The sequence below is a fragment of the Lynx canadensis genome, chromosome B3 (genome assembly GCF_007474595.2).
Source record: "Lynx canadensis isolate LIC74 chromosome B3, mLynCan4.pri.v2, whole genome shotgun sequence".
Lineage (NCBI taxonomy): Eukaryota > Metazoa > Chordata > Mammalia > Carnivora > Felidae > Lynx > Lynx canadensis.
The window spans coordinates 58,864,974-58,883,652 of NC_044308.2; the positions used below are offsets into that span (position 1 = coordinate 58,864,974).

An 18,679-nucleotide genomic window follows, 5' to 3' on the forward strand; every position below is an offset into this window, starting at 1 on the left:
TCAATACAATTCACCATCAGAAGTACAAGTTAAAATCAAAACAGAATACTAATCTACACTTACTTGAAAGGCAAAAATTAAAAAGACTGACAACAAATGATAGCAAGGATGTGGAACAATGAGCGCTCTCATACTCTGCTGGTGGGAACATAAGGTTTTTGGTAGAAGTTGAGCAATTTCTTTCAAACAACGCCTCACCCCTTGATCCAAGTTTTTATCCAAGAAAAAATGTAAACATGCCCACAGGATACTTTTACAAAACTGTTCCTGGCAGGCTTTATTTACAATAGCCACCCAAACTGGAAACAACAAAAATGCTCAAGGACAGAAAAATGAATACTGTGGTGTCTTCACACAGTGAATAATTAGAAAACAGCAATGATCATCATTATCATCAACAACATGAAAGAATCTCAGACATTATGCTGAGCAGTGGCAGCCACAAAAGAGTACATATTTGATGACACCATTAAAAAGAAATTCTATTAGAGGCAAAAATAATCTGAGGAGAAAAATCAAAATAGAAGTTGCCTTGGGGAAAAGAAATGACCTGTATGCAACAGAGTATGGATCTATTTGTCAAAACTTATAGCTAAAACCTATGTATTTCAAAGTATGTAAATTTTACAAAAATGTATACCTGTAAAAAGTTTCTATAAACAATACTAACCAGCTAGCAAGAAGTTGGGAGTGGGTGGGGATACAAATCTAAAAAACATACAAAATATTAGTAACTACTTAAAAAGAGTGATAGTTTTATAGGACTTCATAATGCCATTCTGTCTACATTGTGCATGTTTGATATTTTCCATTAAAAATTAGCAACAAAAGGGGCACTTAAGTGGCTCAGTCAGTTAAGCATCAGGCTTTGGCTCAGGTCATGATCTCACAGTCCATGGGTTTGAGCCCCGCATCAGGCTCTGTGCGGACAGCTCAGAGCCTGGAGCCTGCTTCAGATTCTGTGTCTCCCTCTCTTTCTCTCTGCCCCTCCACTGCTCACGCTCTATCTCTCTTGCTCAAAAATAAATAAACATTAAAAAAAAACCAAAAACACCTTATTGTCAGAGCTACCGACAAGGTTCAGCAGTGAAACAAAACTGAATTAAGTCAAAATAGAGTAGGGCAGTATCAAATGAGAAAAGCAAAGAGAACATCTACAAAAAGAGGGGTGGAGGAACATAAACTAAGCAATCTTCCATACTTTTTAACATGGTAAGAAAATAACAGAAAGCTCCGTTTAAGTCAGCAACTGTCCTGAACCAAACCTTTTTCCAAAAGTTCAAGGAAACGAATTTCACATTAAAAAGTAACAGAAATTAGATCAGAGCCCATACAGTCATCATAAGGAAAAAAAAAAATTGAGAAGCAAAATAAAATCTCTAACTTTCTACAGACAGTAAGATTGCAAAAGATAAATCCACAAAAGCATATCACATCTACACACTATTTCCAAGTATGCTTAAAGACATTAATACTAAGGAACAATTTTAACCAGGATTTAAGGAAAGGGAAAAGAAGCAAAAGAACTTGTAAAAAATTAAGAACAAAAATCATTTCTAAACTAGACTAAAAAAGAAGGAACAAAAAATTAAATGAACAGATAGAACAAAGACGGAATATTTTCACACATTAAAAAAGATTCAACACAGGGCGCCTGGGTGGCTTAAGCATCCAACTCTTGATCTCAGCTCAGGGTTGTTGAGTTGAAGTCCCACACTGGGCTCCCACAAGTGCACTTGGAGCCTACTTTTAAAAACAAAAAAAAAAGATTCAAAGATTCAAGAGTGCCTGGCTGGCTCACTTGTGGAGCAATACAACTCTTGATCTTGAGAGTTGTGAGTTCAAGCCCCACATTAGGAGTAAAGATTACTTAAAAATAAAAGTCTTGGGGCGCCTGGGTGGCGCAGTCGGTTAAGCGTCCGACTTCAGCCAGGTCACAATCTCGCGGTCCGTGAGTTCGAGCCCCGCGTCGGGCTCTGGGCTGATGGCTCAGAGCCTGGAGCCTGTTTCCGATTCTGTGTCTCCCTCTCTCTGCCCCTCCCCCGTTCATGCTCTGTCTCTCTCTGTCCCAAAAATAAATAAACGTTGAAAAAATAAATAAATAAAAAAAATAAATAAAAGTCTTAGGGGCGCCTGGGTGGCTCAGTCGGTTAAGCGGCCGACTTCGGCTCAGGTCATGATCTCTCGGTCAGTGAGTTCAAGCCCCGCGTCGGGCTCTGTGCTGACCGCTCAGAGCCTGGAGCCTGTTTCAGATTCTGTGTCTCCCTCTCTCTGACCCTCCCCTGTTAATGCTCTGTCTCTGTCTCAAAAATAAATAAACGTTAAAAAAAATTTTTGAAAAAAAAATGAAAAAAAAAAAAGTCTTAAAAAACAAATGAAGATTCAAGAGAAACTGGTAAATACTGAAAATAGATCAGATACTCAAAAACAAGAGAAACTTCCAGAAATAGGAAAAGTTTGAAACTCTGCATTGAAAGAAACAGGCCTGAGAAAAGCAAATATGAAAACACAGTCTGGTATGAATTAATAGAACTTTACTGAACTTTAATTTTAAATGCGGAAAAAAAATCCTCCTTTGGGCATCTAAGCCAGATACAGGCCAACTTTTTCTTATAGAACCACGCAGTAAATGTTTTAGGCTTGCAGATCACAGGGTATAAGTTAAATGAAACTCAAATATCAGTGTCTGGAACCATGCTCATTGGTTTCAATATTGTCTATGGCAGTGTTTAGCAAAAGCATCCAAAGACAATATGTAAGTAAATGAGCATGGCTGTGTACAATAAAACTGTGTTTACACAGGCAGTCAGCCCACGGGCAACAGTTTGCATATCCCCGATCTAGACATGTACTAAGTGACTTTATAATGGAAAAAAAAAATTAAACTACTCTCAATTTTTCAACAGCAACACTTCATGCCAGACGAAAAATGGAGTTACATATTTAAAATAAAATAATCAAGAAAAGACCATGTAAGTAAACCAAGGATTTTATATCCAACAAAAATAACAAGAATAATGGCCACCAACTATTGTCAATGAGCAAAAACTCTGGGAATACTGTGGCCTTCCTAAAAAAATCTAACAGAGCATTTGAGAAAACCAAACTGAGTACAGATATTGCATTAGAACTGATGGTGAATATCAAACATACAACATGGAGTTAGTTACTCATACAGCAAAAACCAAAATGAAGGTTAAAAGGAAGACAGTAGAGTGTGTATATTCCCTGACAATGTAAACATACTTAACTATTTAAAATTTAAAAGTGAGGGATGAGGGCAGCTGTCTCAGTCAGTTAAGCGACCACCTTCGGCTCAGGTCATGATCTCACAGTTCCTCAGTTCAAGCCCTGCATCAGGCTCTGTGCTGGAGCCTGCTTCGGATTCTGTGTGTCCCTCTCCCTCTGCCCCTCTCCCACTCACATTCTGTCTCTTTCTCAAAAATAAATAAACATCAAAGAAAAAAAAATTTTTAAGTAAGGGATGAATGTGAAGAATACAGCAAAAAGTGCATATACGGCTTCAAAAATCATGCATACGGTAATAGCACTGGCATGGCTATTGTGAGTCTGTCATGAGATAAAATTATTTAGATTTCTAATTCCAGGTCTATCATCTACTGGGTCCTCAGAAACCTAGAACAGTATAGAACAAGAAGACAGATATAGAGGAAGTTAAATCCCCGAATTCTATGTCCAGCTTAAGAGGTGAATAAATCTCCACAAAAAGCAACCATTCAGTTAGACAAAATAACAAAAACCACCACTTCAGTACTCTAGAAATAAACCAAAGGCATATAACAATCTATGAATCCTTATAAAACTGCTCAACTTTGGGTAAGAACGTTAGGAGTCCGTGTCATTCCTGTCTGGGACTGCTCTACTCCCCTACTCCCTACTCCACCTGCAAGCTCAGATGGTTTGTCAGGCTGAGAGGAATGTCAACTTTGAGGTCACCATAAAAAGAGACTGATGGTTTACAGCAGTCGGACAATGACCACACTCAATGGTATCATCAGTATAAGTGACATTTCTGGTATAAGTAATAATTTCTGTAGCAGGTGAACTAGGAGGCCAACAGCTCTAAAAGCCTGCAGATGCAGGGGTTGTTGCGCCAACCACATTCCTGGCTGAGGCAGCACACATGCACAACAGGGACTAAAGAGGGCCAAGCAAGCTATCCACATACTGAATCCTGCACATCAGAATTTCTTTTTAGTTTTTAAAATGTTTGATAATTGAAAAAAAATGATTTTTTTTTTAAATTTAAGGGGGGAGAGGGGCAGCGGGAGAGAGGGAGAGAGAATCTTAAGCAGACTCCATGCTCAGTGTGGAGCCCAATGTGGGGCTCAATCCCATAACCCTGGGATGCATGACCTCAGTCAAAATCAAGAGTTGGACACTCAACTGACCGAGCCACCCAGGTGCCCCAAAAGTAAAAATGACTTTAAACTGTAGTCATGACAGGTAAAATCAAATGTTTTAATTATATTTATAGGCTACCTCTAGTTCCCATTTGGTTAAATGCCTATGCATGCCCTTTCCTCATTTAAAAAAAATTTTTTTTTAAATTTTCCTTCTTTACATTTATTTATTTTTGAGAGACAGAGCAAGAGCAGGGGAGGGGCAGAGAGAGAGGAAGACACAATATCCAAAGCAGGCTCCAGGCCCTGGGCTGGCCGCACAGAGCCCAACACAGGGCTCAAAACCATGAACTGTGAGATCATGACCTTAGCCGAAGTCAGATGCCTAACCAACTGAGCCACCCAGGCGCCCCTTCCTTGTTTTTTTGTCTTTGTTTTTAAGAATTAAAATACTGGGGCACCTGGGTGGCACAACTGGTTAAGTGTCGACTCCGGCTCAGATGATCTCACAGTTTGTGAGTTCGAGCCCCACCCACAACAGGCTCTGCACTGATGGCACAGAAACTGCTTTGGATTCTCTCTCCTCTTGCTCTCTGCCCTTCTCCCACTTGTGCACGAGCATGTATGCTCTCTCTCTCTCAAATAAATAATAATAATAATAATAATAATAATAAAGAATCAAAGTACTGAAGTTGAAAAGAACTCTAGTTCAACCTCCCCAACCAAAGCAGAAATCTTTCAGATAGTTTTTCTGTTTAAAGGTAACCTATATTGTGCTCAAATAACTTAAGGAGACATGAAGCTCAATACTTCCTACTGCAAGTATTTCAAAATGTTAAATGAATTCTAAACAAAAAGAACTTTTAAAGTGAGCCGAATAAAACCTGCAAATATACAACATCAATTCCCTTATTTAATAAAAAAGTTCTTTTCTTTTTTAAGTTTATTTTAAGAAAGAGAGCACGTGCGCTAGTGCACACAAGCAGGGGAGGGGCAGAGAAGGGAGAAAGAATCCCAAGCAGGCTAAATGTTGTCAGCACAGAGCCTGATGCAGGGCTCAAACCCACAACCCATGAGATCACGACCTGAGCCAAAATCAAGAGTGAGACACTTAACCAAGTGAGCCACCCAGGCGCCCCAATATGCAGAATTTCTAAAAAGAATTTAACTCTTGCAATTTGGTTAAGCATAATTTTCCTTGTTTTAAACCCAAAGCTTGAATATTTTTTTCATTTTAATACTTAAAAACAAATAGTATATAACTTTTTTAGTTTGCCAATTATGGCTTAATTTAGAAAAGTTAGGTATTTACATGATTTGTTCCAACTCCAATATAATGGAACTATATTTACTTCAAAAACAATTTATGGGGCGCCTGGGTGGCGCAGTCGGTTGAGCGTCCGACTTCAGCCAGGTCACGATCTCGCGGTCTGTGAGTTCGAGCCCCGCGTCGGGCTCTGGGCTGATGGCTCAGAGCCTGGAGCCTGTTTCCGATTCTGTGTCTCCCTCTCTCTCTGCCCCTCGCCCGTTCATGCTCTGTCTCTCTCTGTCCCAAAAATAAACGTTGAAAAAAAAAAATTAAAAAAAAAAAAACAATTTGTATTTCCAAGGATCTCAATAAATATTTGCTAATTTAATCTCTTCGCATTTCTTGCAGATTACTAAAATCCTAAAATAAAGGCTCAAATGTCTATGCTTACCTGAATATTGAAACATAATTCAAACAAGCACACTACCAAAACACTGCCTAAAAAAGTACTGTGTTGGTTTTCTAGTAAGTTTCCTGTGTGCTCCAGAAAACCAATCCTTAACCCATCCTTTTCAAAAATAAAGTTCCTATCTAACTACATGTATCTGAACATGGAAAAGGTTAAAGTGATATATTAACCAACAGCTTTCCTTTATTAACTGCTCCGTCCAAGGCACTGTCCTAAGTGGTTTTTAATACATTGTTTCACTTAATCTTTCAACATCATAAAGTAGTATCCATTACTTCCATCTTATGATGGAAGAAAATGAGGTGGAAAACACAGCAGAAGTGTTTTAAGGAACAATTTCCAGGTAATTTCAATAAAAATAACTGGCAATGTAAAAATAGTATATTTATCACCAACAAAAAACTAATTAAAAAGCCACTAAAAATTCTAATTTCCCATTACCCTCTAAAGTTTGTTTTTACTTCTGCTCTTTTCTAAATACATAGTCATTCACAAGTGATTTTCCCGCTGAATGAACCCCTGTCTATACAAAGCCTTAAAATAGGGTTAACTTACAAACAGCTGTGTTTACAAACTGGCAGTTGGGAGCTCAAAATACAACTTCTCATAGAAATAGTGTTACAAATGCGGGTTACAGTTCCAGGGCAGCTCCTATGGCATACTTTTACCCATAATATAATTGGATAGAAAAACCTAGACTCTAAACCATTATATCAACCGTGTGGAAAACTATATTCCCTATTTCTACACCAAACCTATCTGTACTCATATTAAAACCATATGTCTCTAGTGCTGGGAAAACTGGATATCCAAAAGCAAAAAATGAAGTTGGACCCTTACCTTACACCATATATAAAAACAAACCCAAAACGGATCAAAGACCTTAAGAGCTAAAACTATACAACTCTTAGAAGAAAACATAGGGAGAAAGCTCATGACATTGGGTTTGACAATAATTTCTTGGATATGACACAAAAGGACAGGCAACAAAAGGAAAAAGAAAAGATAAACCGGACTACACTTAAGTTAAAAACTTTTCTGCAATAAAGGACACTATCAGGGCACCTGGGTGGCTCAGTTGGTTAAGTGTCCGACTTCGGCTCAGATCATGACCTCATGTTTCTTGAGTTCGAGCCCTGTCCAGGCTCTGTACTGATAGTCTGGAGCCTGCAGCCTGCTTCAGCTTCTGTGTCTCCCTCTCTCTCTGCTCCTCCCCCACTCGCGCTCTATCTCTGTCTCTCAAAAAGGAATAAACGTTAAAAAAAATTTAAAACAAAGAATGAAATCTTGCCATTTGCAACTACATGGATGAAACTAGAGGGTATTATGCTAAGCTAAATTAGAGAAATATCATATGACTTCACTCGTATGAGGACTTTAAGATACAAAACAGATGAACATAGGGGAAGGGAAGCAAAAATAATATAAAAACAGGGAGGGGGACAAAACATATGAGACTCTTAAATATGGAGAACAAATAGACGGTTACTGGAGGGGTTGTGGGAGGGGGGGATGGGCTAAAAGGGTAAGAGACATTAAGGAATCTATTCCTGAAATCATTGTTGCACTGTATGCTAACTAACTTGGATGTAAATTTTTAAAAAAAATCAATAAAGAGAAAGGAAAAAAAATCTGTGCTTGTTAGCCTGGTGTTGTTCTGGTGTAGTCACAATGTAGGACAGGCCCTGTGTTTCTGGGCATCAGGAGTGGGGCTCTGTCAGTGATTGCCTCTCAGTGCCAAATTAGGCTTGCAGCTTTTCAGGTCTTGTTTGGAAAGAGTTCCCTGAGCCTTGCCTTAAGGGTAGGAGATCTCTGAAGACAGCAGTATTAAGATCTCTCTGCCCCAAACTGTTTCCTGCCCCACCCATTAGTGGTAGACGGGTTTTTCTTAGACTTTACCCTCCTCCTTAATCATGTCTTCACTTATGCCCTGAAGGTTACTGGACCTGCCCCTCCCCTGGCTTTAAAATTTTCTTTCCTTGGGGGAAAAAGATCTGGTTGAGGCTTTGATATTTTTTTCCCAGGTACAAGCTGCTCCCCTCTTTAGCTCTGCACCGCAGAGGAAGGTTCTTTCTACTCATGTGTTCCCATATTGTGAGCACCTGGTGGAAGTCTGTGGCAAAGATACACTTCCATTGTGTCTATAGCTTCCAGGAATACTGCATTCTGTGCTAGCCTACTTTGCCTTAATTTTAAGGAGTTTATTAACAATTTTACATGATTTTTTTTTTATGTTTTTATGGCTCTTCCCTTGCTCTGCCATAGGTGAGCCAGTGCTTATATCCTGTCTCTCTTAGGAAAGGCTTTCCTATTCTTGGATATTTGTTTGGTTGCCCTAAGTCCTCAGCTCTCTGATAGGTTCAAGAGAAGTTCAGATTTGTAGTTTATCCCATTTTTTTAATTGTTGTTAGGCTTGTAGAAGCATTTTTTTTCCAGCTTTCTGTTGTGTAGGCAGAACCCAATTAATGTATAAAAGTGGATCTTTAGGTAAAACTCTACAATTAGAGGAGCTTTCCTTTCTGATCTAGAGCTGCAATTTGTAATTCCATGACTTGTTTGTGCTCAGGTTGCTTGGGATAAACTCCCTTGCCTTTTCCTTGGTTTAGACCACAGGAAAGGGTTCAAATTGGCTAGGCTGATAGTAAAGAGAATAATTCCCCAATGGGTCCTAGATTTTCTCCTTTTTGGTTTTTGTTTTGTTATTGTTGGAGACCCAATTAGGGTGGACATTCAAGGCCTGGGCAGAGTGGAAAGTGCCCTAAAATTGGGCAGGCAGACAAGGTGGGTGAGGGCTGGCCCCTGCATGCCAAGGGGAGTACCAGAAAGGTGGTCCAGGCAGGCAGGTCTATCAGGGGACCTGTAGGCCAGCCCTTGAAAAGGTATCTAAGCCAGGTGGTGAATGCCTAGGTCAGAGCCTCACCCAGGGAGGCAGGGTTAGGGCTGGTTAGGGTTTTCTAGAGTCTACAGACTGGCATTGCCAGGGGCCTCTCTGAGCTGCTGCTGGAACTCACAGTGTGTCTGCCGGTTGGAGTCTCCTGGAAGTGGGTGTGGAGGTGGTTGTTCTTCACCAGGTGGTCAAGACAGGAGTTGATCTGGTCCAACATGGAGTCGATGGTAGCATATTCTGCCTCCCTGAAGTCATCATCTTCACCTTCCACCCTTGCCTCCACTGGCATGCCCAGGTCCCTGTTGGGGCCCAACATTGTGGGCCTGGGTGCCCCAAGGGCTGTGCGATGATGGAAGATGCTGGAATGCAGCGATCATGCACCCACAGCCAGCACAGGGTGGAAGGTGGAGGCACCGGATGAAATGCAGGACCAGAAGAGCAGATTTTTTTCCTCTTTCCTAAACATTGTGGTTCTCCCAAAACTATCTTATGGTTAGGCCTTCCTCTATGGTTTTTGTTATCTTTTCCCCAAACCTCTCTTTATCCCAATCCTACTTATCGTTCCATTCCAATTCCTGTTATGAAAGGTCTGGAAAAACCAGATTTATACAAAGTACACAAGTACATAGGTACATAAGGTACTTAATTTGAGTAGGTATAAGTGAAATCATATAATATTTGTCCCTTCATGACTGATTTATTTTCCTTAGTGTAATGTCAAGTTTCATCCATGTTGTAGCATATTATAGAATTTCCTTCTTCTTTAGGGCTGAATGACATTCCATTGTATATTTCTACCACATTTTGTTTATACACTCTTCTGTCAATAGACACTTATGCTTCTGAAACCTTTTGGCTGTTGTGGATAATGGTGCTGTGAATATGGCTATGCAAATATCTGTTTGTGTTCCTGCTTTCAGTTCTTTAGAACTACCTAGAAGAATTGCTAGATCATATGGTAATTCTATGTTTAAATTTTTAAGGAACTGCCAACAGTATTTTCCACAGTGGCTGCACCATTTTGCATTCTTATCGTCAGTGCACCAAGGGTTCCAGTTTCTTCATATCCCTGATGACAAGTCTTATTTTCTGTTTTTTGATAATGGCTATCATAGTGGTGTGAAGAGGTACCTCACTGTGGTTTTGGTCTGCATTTTACTAACGATTAGTGATGTTGAGCATTATTTGATGTGCTTTTTTGTATACCTTCTTTGGAGAAATGTCTTTTACCTGTTTTTGAACTGGGTTGTTCGATTTTTTTTTGTTGTTGCAGGAGTTTTAAAATATATTCTGAATATTAAACCCATATGAGATATATGGCTTGCACATATTTTCTCTCATTCCACAGGTTGCCTTTTCACTGTTGATAGTATCCTTTTTTTAATTTATTTTTTATTAAAAAAATTTTTAATGCTTATTTTTGAGAAAGAGAAGGTGCAAGGGGAGGGGCAAAGAGAGAAGGGAGACACAGAATCTGAAGCAGGTTCCAGGCTCTGAGCTGTCAGCACAGAGCCTGATGCGGGGCTTGAGCCCACTGACCGTAAGATCATGACCTGAACTGAAGTCGGATGCTTAACCGAGCCTCCCAGGTGACCCAAGATTTCATTCTTTTTGATTGCCAAGTAATACTCCATTATATATATATATATATATATATATATACACACGCACACACACACACACGTATACATACACACACACACACATATATAACATATGCATATATACACACACATATACACACATATCTTTATCCATTCATCCATCAGTGGACATGTGGGGTCTTTCCATAATTTGGCTATTGTTGATAGTGCTGCTATAAACATTGGCGTACATGTATCCCTTCGAAAGAGCACACCTAACAAGCACAGATTAACACAACTGTAATCTACCACTGGAAGAGAGGAGAATCTACAAAGGAACACAAACAGGTGCACAAGGAAAGCCAAAAACTGAAAGTCATCAGGAAAACTGAGAAATACTTTCTCATGCTTAAATTTCTAGCTTAAGCACAAATAACACTAGAGAAGTTTGCAATTAATGGTGCACTTAAAATATTCTTCACAAAGAAAAAAAATTCTTTTGTTACAACAAAACTGAAACTTAGATCAACTGGACTTCCTACACTAAAAATCCAGGTACACAATTTTCCAGGTATATATACTATCTACTCAGTCTTTAACTGTTGTGTTCATGATATCTAGCATTTGATAAAATATTGAAAGACACACAAAAAAAGAAGAAAATTCAACCCACTGTCAAGACAAAGCATTCAACAGAACCAAAGATCAATGAGGTCAAAAACAGAAAACTCAATGAAACCAAAAGTTGATTTAGAAAAGATCAGTAAATTGATAAGCCTCTAGTAAGACTGAGGGGAAAAAAGGAAGACACAAATTACAAACATCTGGAATGAAAAGTGAAATCCCTACACATCCCACAGACATTATATGAACAATAATGGAATATAACAACTTTATGCCCATATATTCAACAATTTACATGAAATGGTCAAACTCCTCAAAAACTGAGCCACCAAAGCTCACACAAGAATAGGTAACCTGATCAGTCCTACAACTATTTTTAAAAATTGAAATTGTAGGAAAAGCCTCCAACACAGGGGTCCAGATGACTTCACTGGAAAATCGTACCAAACATTTAAAACAAAACATTAAAACAGAAGTGCCTGGGTGGCTCAGTCACTTAAGTGTCCAACTCCTGATTTCCGCTCAGGTCATGATCTCACAGTTCATGATCCTCTCTCTCCCTCTCTCTCTGCCTCTCTCCCTCTCGTGCATGCACATGCACGCTCTCAAAATATATAAACTTGAAAAAAAAAGAAATCATTTAAAACAAAAACAAAACACCAAATCTACACAAACTTTTAGAAAATAGAAGGGAACACACTTCCCAACTCATTTTATGAGGTCAGCATTACCCTAATAACAACTGGGCCAAGTACAGGTCAGAAATTGCCTATACAACATCTGCAATAATCTAATACTATCACTTAAAATATAAAGGAAAAATTTTAAACATGCATATACTTCCTCTTCTTGGTAATTCTACTTATGTTAGAATTTAACATATCCTCTAGGTTCTCCAGGAACTCCATTACTAGATAAGCCCTTTTCTGTTATCAATAGAACAGAATAAAACAAGTAAAGACTGGGAAATGAGTACACTAGGGAAATGGATCTAATGAATGAAAACGATACAATTTAGTTAGATTACATCATAAAACAAACCTAACAATGGGGGCAATGACATTTTTAAGCCTACGAACTCATGACACTACAAGGGGGGAAATATATAAAGTAAAACATTTCAACTTTTTTCAACATTTAAACCAGACCTCATTTCAGGAATAGAAAGAGCTGACTGCTCAGCAATCTAAAACTGGGCAATGAAGTTTGCTTTCTATTTACCTGCAGGCCAACTAAAAGGATTGGGAAAGTAGTGGAGGGTGGGGAGAAAATCTCTTTCAAATGCTCATTATCAATTGCGAAATTAATTCTGCTAGTTTCTCTACCACCTCTAAATTTCAGACTCACATCTAACAGCCTTCTCATCACTTTCACTTGGCACCTCAAATTCAACTTACCCCAAAATGAACTCTTTCTCACCCACATTCCCATCCCACTGTCACACCCAAACCTACTCTTCCTACTTTATTATTTCCTACTATATTCTTTTTTTTTAAGTTTATTAATTTAAGCAATTTCTTTACCCAATATGGGGCTCAAACTCACAACCCCAAGATCAAGAACCACACACTCTACCGAGTGACCCTGCCAGCCGCTCCTCTTATTATCTTCTTGATCATGTTCCCACCGTCTACCCCATCAACCAAACCAGAAACCACCCTACATATCCTAGTCATTCCTCCTTGTTCCCTACAATCAACACACCCTGATGACTTCACCTCTAAAACAGTTCTTAGTCTTGTCCCCTTTAAATCCATCCTCCCCACTCCACAAATCTGCCTGTTCCTTCTCATTAACTGCCTTCAAAATAAAGACTAGACTCTAGTATAAAACCCTACATGATCTAAGTCTTTTTTCATTGCTTTGCTGCCTCTCTCTTTGCACTCCAATAATAATAGTTTCCTGCCCACACTATGCTGTATCTACTTCTGCTTTTCTCTTTACCTCAAACATTCTTTTCTTTCAACTAATTCTTATCTTCATCACTGAAAGCTCAGCCCAAGTATCTTGCACCCCAGTAAGTTAAGTAACCGCCTCCACATCCCCAAGTTGATGTAAACCTATATTATCTGTATCTAAGCTCTTAACAAATCCTACTGAAATAATTTATATCTTTAACTGCACTAGACTGTAAGAGTCTTGAAGGCAGAAATCTAATCTGTAACAATAACCTGGCACATAAGATAACTCAATCTATGTTGAACTGAACCATAAATTTTTCTCATTTTCCTCAGAGACCAGAGATTAGAAAATGGGAAAAAACTATGTCACTGAAACACAAACAACCCTCACTGCAGCAATCAATTCTTGCTCACAAAAAGGGGCCTATAAATAAAACTAAAAATGTTCCTTCCTCATAAGATTTCCTTCCTCTTCACAAAATCCCTGATTCCAAGCAATATCTGAAGCAAACAATTATGGTTACAGATTATCTTGTGCTAACAAGATTATAATAATGCTACAAGCATAAACTCAGTTAATAATTTGCTAATGAGGTCTTGAGTGCACAAATTTCTATCAAAACAACAAAATAGCACACTGCATATAAAGGATTCTTAACGAATTTTCTAGGACCACCCTGATGTACATCCTTTAAACAAGTATTTGCTGAATGAAGCAGAGAAAAGGGAAACAAAAGTGAGTAATAAATAAAGACAACTGTAAAAAGATTACAAATCAAACTTTAAAGGAAACAAAGTCTGGGTTTTCCCATTAAAATTTAGATATATATAAATTGTAAGTTGGCTATATAAAGAATATATGCATACAAGGTTCCAGAGTAGCCTCCCGAGGGAGTTATTTAAGGAATAACAGGGAGGTACCAGTCCTGAATCTATCATTAGTTAGCGGCGACACTGATCAGACACTGATTAAGTCATGCAATCATTCTAGCATTTCATTTCCTCAACAGCAGAAATTACTGGACATTAGATCTGTGCATTTCACTATATGTAAATTTTACCTTAAAAAAAAAAAAAAGGTGCCAAAATGGGAAATGAGTCATTAATTCAGCTGAGCTGTTTTCATCCTATCACATACAACTCATCCCATAACACCCTAATTAAGAATTTAAGACAAACACTTACTACATGTTAAAAAGTCTTCAGAATGGCTCATCATTAATAAAACAAAGACTTTACTGGACTAGATGGCCCTTTGGTCTCCTCTAGCTCTAGATTTCTATGAGTTTGTTAATTTATACTATTACAAATAGTATCACTACTGGATTTATATTAAAATTTATATTAATGAGAAAAAAAGCTAAAAATCACTGCCTTCATTAATACCAAATGACATTTCCAAAAGTGTCAGCATCTGTTTTTCCTATCTATATTTCTAGCCTGACTAATCTGAAATCAACAACTTCAGGTACTGCAACTGTCCACTTTAATCTCCACGACTTCCCTAAGCCTTCATTAAATGACTTCAGAGAAGGAAGAGATTTCTCTGTCCCTCCCACTTATCATCTAATAAAAGTCAAAAGTCAACTAGGGCAGAAGAACTTAGTAGAGGAGTATTACATAAGCATCAATTCCAATACAAGAAGAGTTTTCATCAAATCCTTCTCCAAAAAGTGTGATAAAGATAGGTGGTCATTTTGGGGTTATTACTATTTTTGATGTATGACTTTGTCTTTTTTTACTAGCTAACATTATAAGATTCTTCAGAAGCTACTAAACATAATAAACTTATAATCAAAAGCATTTGTCAAAATATAGGGAATATACAAAAAAACCCCAGCAGATGAGGTTCTTTCCTTGCAAAATTTTCTTCGATGAACAACAATGAAGAATGCTTTTTCTAAATCTATGATCAATTATTTTTCTCTAGAGAAACAAAATATGTAGATTGTTAAATTGATGACTATAACACTATGAAAATATGAACTCTGACTTTTTAAAGAGTGCATTATTCAGTTTGTTAATCACTGAAAATACTTATTAAGGCACAACCATTCAATATAAAGTTTTGAAATACTACTAGCAGTACCCCAACTTAAAACCTTTTTATGTCTTCAGTAGAAATAACATTAGGACAAAATCAGTATTTGTTATGGACAGAATGAGGTAGTATGTCCTGCTGAGGGCATTTTTGTATTTCTTTAACCTAAGCTTTAATAGAACAATAATTTGGAGACTTTTAATTTTAACTACCTTCAATAAATATAATTTAAACATCTTGTAAAAAGAGCATTTTACTACATGGTATGAAAGAAATTCTTATCAATAACACTTTATAACACAAGGTGTTAGCAAACATATAATTTATGAATTCATAAGAACTGAGTACCATAATACTCATGAGAAACTTTTCTTTTTCCTCAAAAAGCACATACGATACTTGTCACTCCAGTCTATTATTTTTCATCATATTACTATCCTTTCTAAAAAATATACATATGTATATATATATATATATGTGTGTGTGTGTGTATATATATATATATATATATGTATATATTCCAGCATTTTTGTTTTTTTAATTTGCTGGGTCACCTGTATATATACAAGTTACAATGTACTTTTTAAACACATTAACAAAGAAACCTGACGATAAAAGAAGTGAACTTAAACTTAGCAGAATTTTCCTAAAAGTGCTTTTATTTTAGTTCTCACCGAAACTGGGCAAGAGGATAGATACAACTACTTATTTATACTCTTTGATTAAACTTCGATTTATTTAAAGAAAATTAATTTTATGGGCATCTGGGTGGCTCAGTCAGCTAAGTGTTTGACTTAAGCTCAGGTCATGATCTCATGGTTTCTGAGTTCAAGCCTCGCAATGGGCTCTGGGCTCTGTGCTGTCAGCGCAAAGCCTGTTTTGGATCCTCTGTCTCCCTTTCTCTCTCTGCCCCTCCCCACTTGCACTCTCAAAAATAAACAAACATTTAAAAAAAAGAAAATTAATTTTACATTAACCTATTCAGGCCAGTAGAAATCTGAAACCTGTAGAAAACATTAACTTATAGGAATAAAAAGCTAATGAGATTGACAAGAAGGAAAATAGTTATTAACTAAAAATCTTTAAAATTATGTAGTAAACACCAAGGTCTTTGCCCAAAATAAATTTACAGTATCTGAAATAATCCCTACTATTCTTACACTACCTACCAAGAAAAAATTAGTCATTTTGATTGAGATAAACTAAAGACAGAATTTACGAAGAGTGAAATTTTTTTTTTTTTTTTTTTAAGTAAACTCTACCTCCAACATGGGGCTTGAACTCACAACCCCAAGATCAAGAGTCACATGCTGTATGGACCGAGGCAGCCCCAAGTGAATTTCTATTTAAATTACTAGTCGGGGCACCTGGCTGACTCAGTGCATAGAACATGCAACTCTTGATCTTGGAGTTTTGAGCTCAAGCCCCACAGTGGGTACAGAGATTAATTTAAAATAAAATCCTTTAAATAAATAAATAAATAAATAAATAAATAAATAAATAAATAGTCAAAGACTAGGTATAGTCATAATTCTCTTACAGAAGTACACTCTTGTTTGCTATGACTAAAAAAATAAAATGGCATACTCCCAATAAGGAAAAAGTGCATTAGTTTTGAAATGTGATTGTGAATATTTTTCAAATAATTTTTATCAGTACCTCAGAAAATTAAAGGACTGTATAATTAATTATCTTATTTAACAAAAAATACTAAAGCAGGTACTTTTAAGATCAGTGAGAGGTTAATCATTTTCAACTCAACAGGATAATCATACATATTTGGGGACTACCAGGAAGAAAGTAATTATTCCTAAAACAAATAATCATAGTTTTTTCTCAACTAAAAAGATACTTATGTGTTCTGGATATTTTTCTTTAACAAGTAATATACTCCACTTTTAATAAAGTGTACTTTTAAATTCCTACTTAAAAATTACTTTAACTGGTCAACATAAGAAATTTAAAATACCAAGTTATGCTAATGGAGTGTTAATCTTTCCCTTTCTTGGGAAGCCTGGGTCAGTCCATTAAGTGACCAACTCTTGGTTTCAGCTGAGGTCATGATCTCAAAGTTTGTCAGTTCTGGCGCCACATCAGGCTCTGCGCTATCACTGCAGAGCCTGCTTGGGATTCTCTCTCTCCCTTTCTCTCTGCCCCCTCACATCTCTCTCTCTCAAAATAAATAAATAAAAACTTAAAATCTTCCCCTTATCTACTTTTAACAACATGTCTGCTTTTTAACTTCCCAAACAATTTATTTTCTTTTTTTTTTTTAATTTTTTAAAAAATGTTTTTATTTATTTTTGAAGGAGAGAGAGCATGAGCGGGGGAGGAGCAGAGAGAGAGGGAGACACAGAATTCAAAGCAGGCTCCAGGCTCTAAGCTGTCAGCACAGAGCCCGACACGGGGCTCGAACTCAGAACTGTGAGATCATGACCCAAGCCAAAGTCAGACACTCAACTGACTGAGCCACCCAGGCGCCCCTCAAACAATTTCTTAATATGTAAGTATTCAGTCCACAGAAAAATATTCTTCCTAAACTATATATGCAACTACTACTAAATATTAATCTCAATTATTCCTGAAGTATTCAGGTGTCTTCTAATAGTACAGTTTTATGTTTCTTTAATCAAGGTAGTAAACACATTTTCCTGTTCTAAAATTATTATAGCTATTATGAAAACCTGATTGCTAGAACCTCAAGTCAAAGTACGGCTGATGATTTATGTTTAATCTAGACATACTTCCTTTCCTACAGTCTCTTTAAATTAATACAGGAGACTTTATGAATACCATAAAATATGGGATCCAAAATATACTCAACTGGCCTATTGTGACCTTATAATAAAATTAAAAGACTTATTATGTAAAAATTTTATACTATTTTTTTTTTCAATGGCATATTAGTGTTTCCCTTCACTCTTCTAAAAATACCATACTAACTGAGGGAAACTGGCCAAACCTTTAAGTCATATTTGTCCTTACAGTTCTCCCATTCTTTGGACCACACTTAGTCTCACAGTTCTACCATTCTTTGGACCACCCTTAGTCTCACCCCTCATTACTGTCAGATTCACAAGATTCCTTAAGGACCCCAAGATACCCAAGTTTCTCATTGCAACTCGACACCCACCATATCTTTCTCTGCTAGACAGTCAGTGCTCCTATGTCACACCTCTCCTGATCAGCACATAAAAGCTTACTTCTACATTTTAGCACTGCCTCTGAACCCTCACCTGTTTGTGGTATCAGCAAGTTTATCTGATAAACTAATACGAGATAATATTGCCAATAAAAGACAATAGTTTAAAGTTTATCTTCCAAAGAATTTGTGATTTTAAACATCATTTTAAAAAGAATTTCAGAGGGGCACCTGGATGGCTCAATTGGTTAAGTGTCTGACTCTTGGTTTTGGCTCAGGTCATGATTTCACAGTTTGTGAGATTGAGCCCTGCTTTGGGCTCTGCTCTGACTGTGCAGAGCTTGCCTGGGATTCTCTCTCACCCTCTCTCTCTGCCCCTTCCCTGCTCCCACATGCATTCCCACAGGCTCTCTCTCTCA

The 18,679-nt window shown here is 37.4% G+C and overlaps 1 protein-coding gene and 1 pseudogene across 4 annotated transcripts in view; both read right to left on the reverse strand.

The window, feature by feature from the left end:
- CTDSPL2 (CTD small phosphatase like 2) overlaps nucleotides 1-18,679 on the reverse strand; it is an 81,463-nt gene that overhangs the window by 59,186 nt on the left and 3,598 nt on the right. The gene's annotated exons all lie outside the window — the stretch shown is intronic.
- Nucleotides 8,937-9,563, reverse strand: LOC115515995 (annotated as a pseudogene).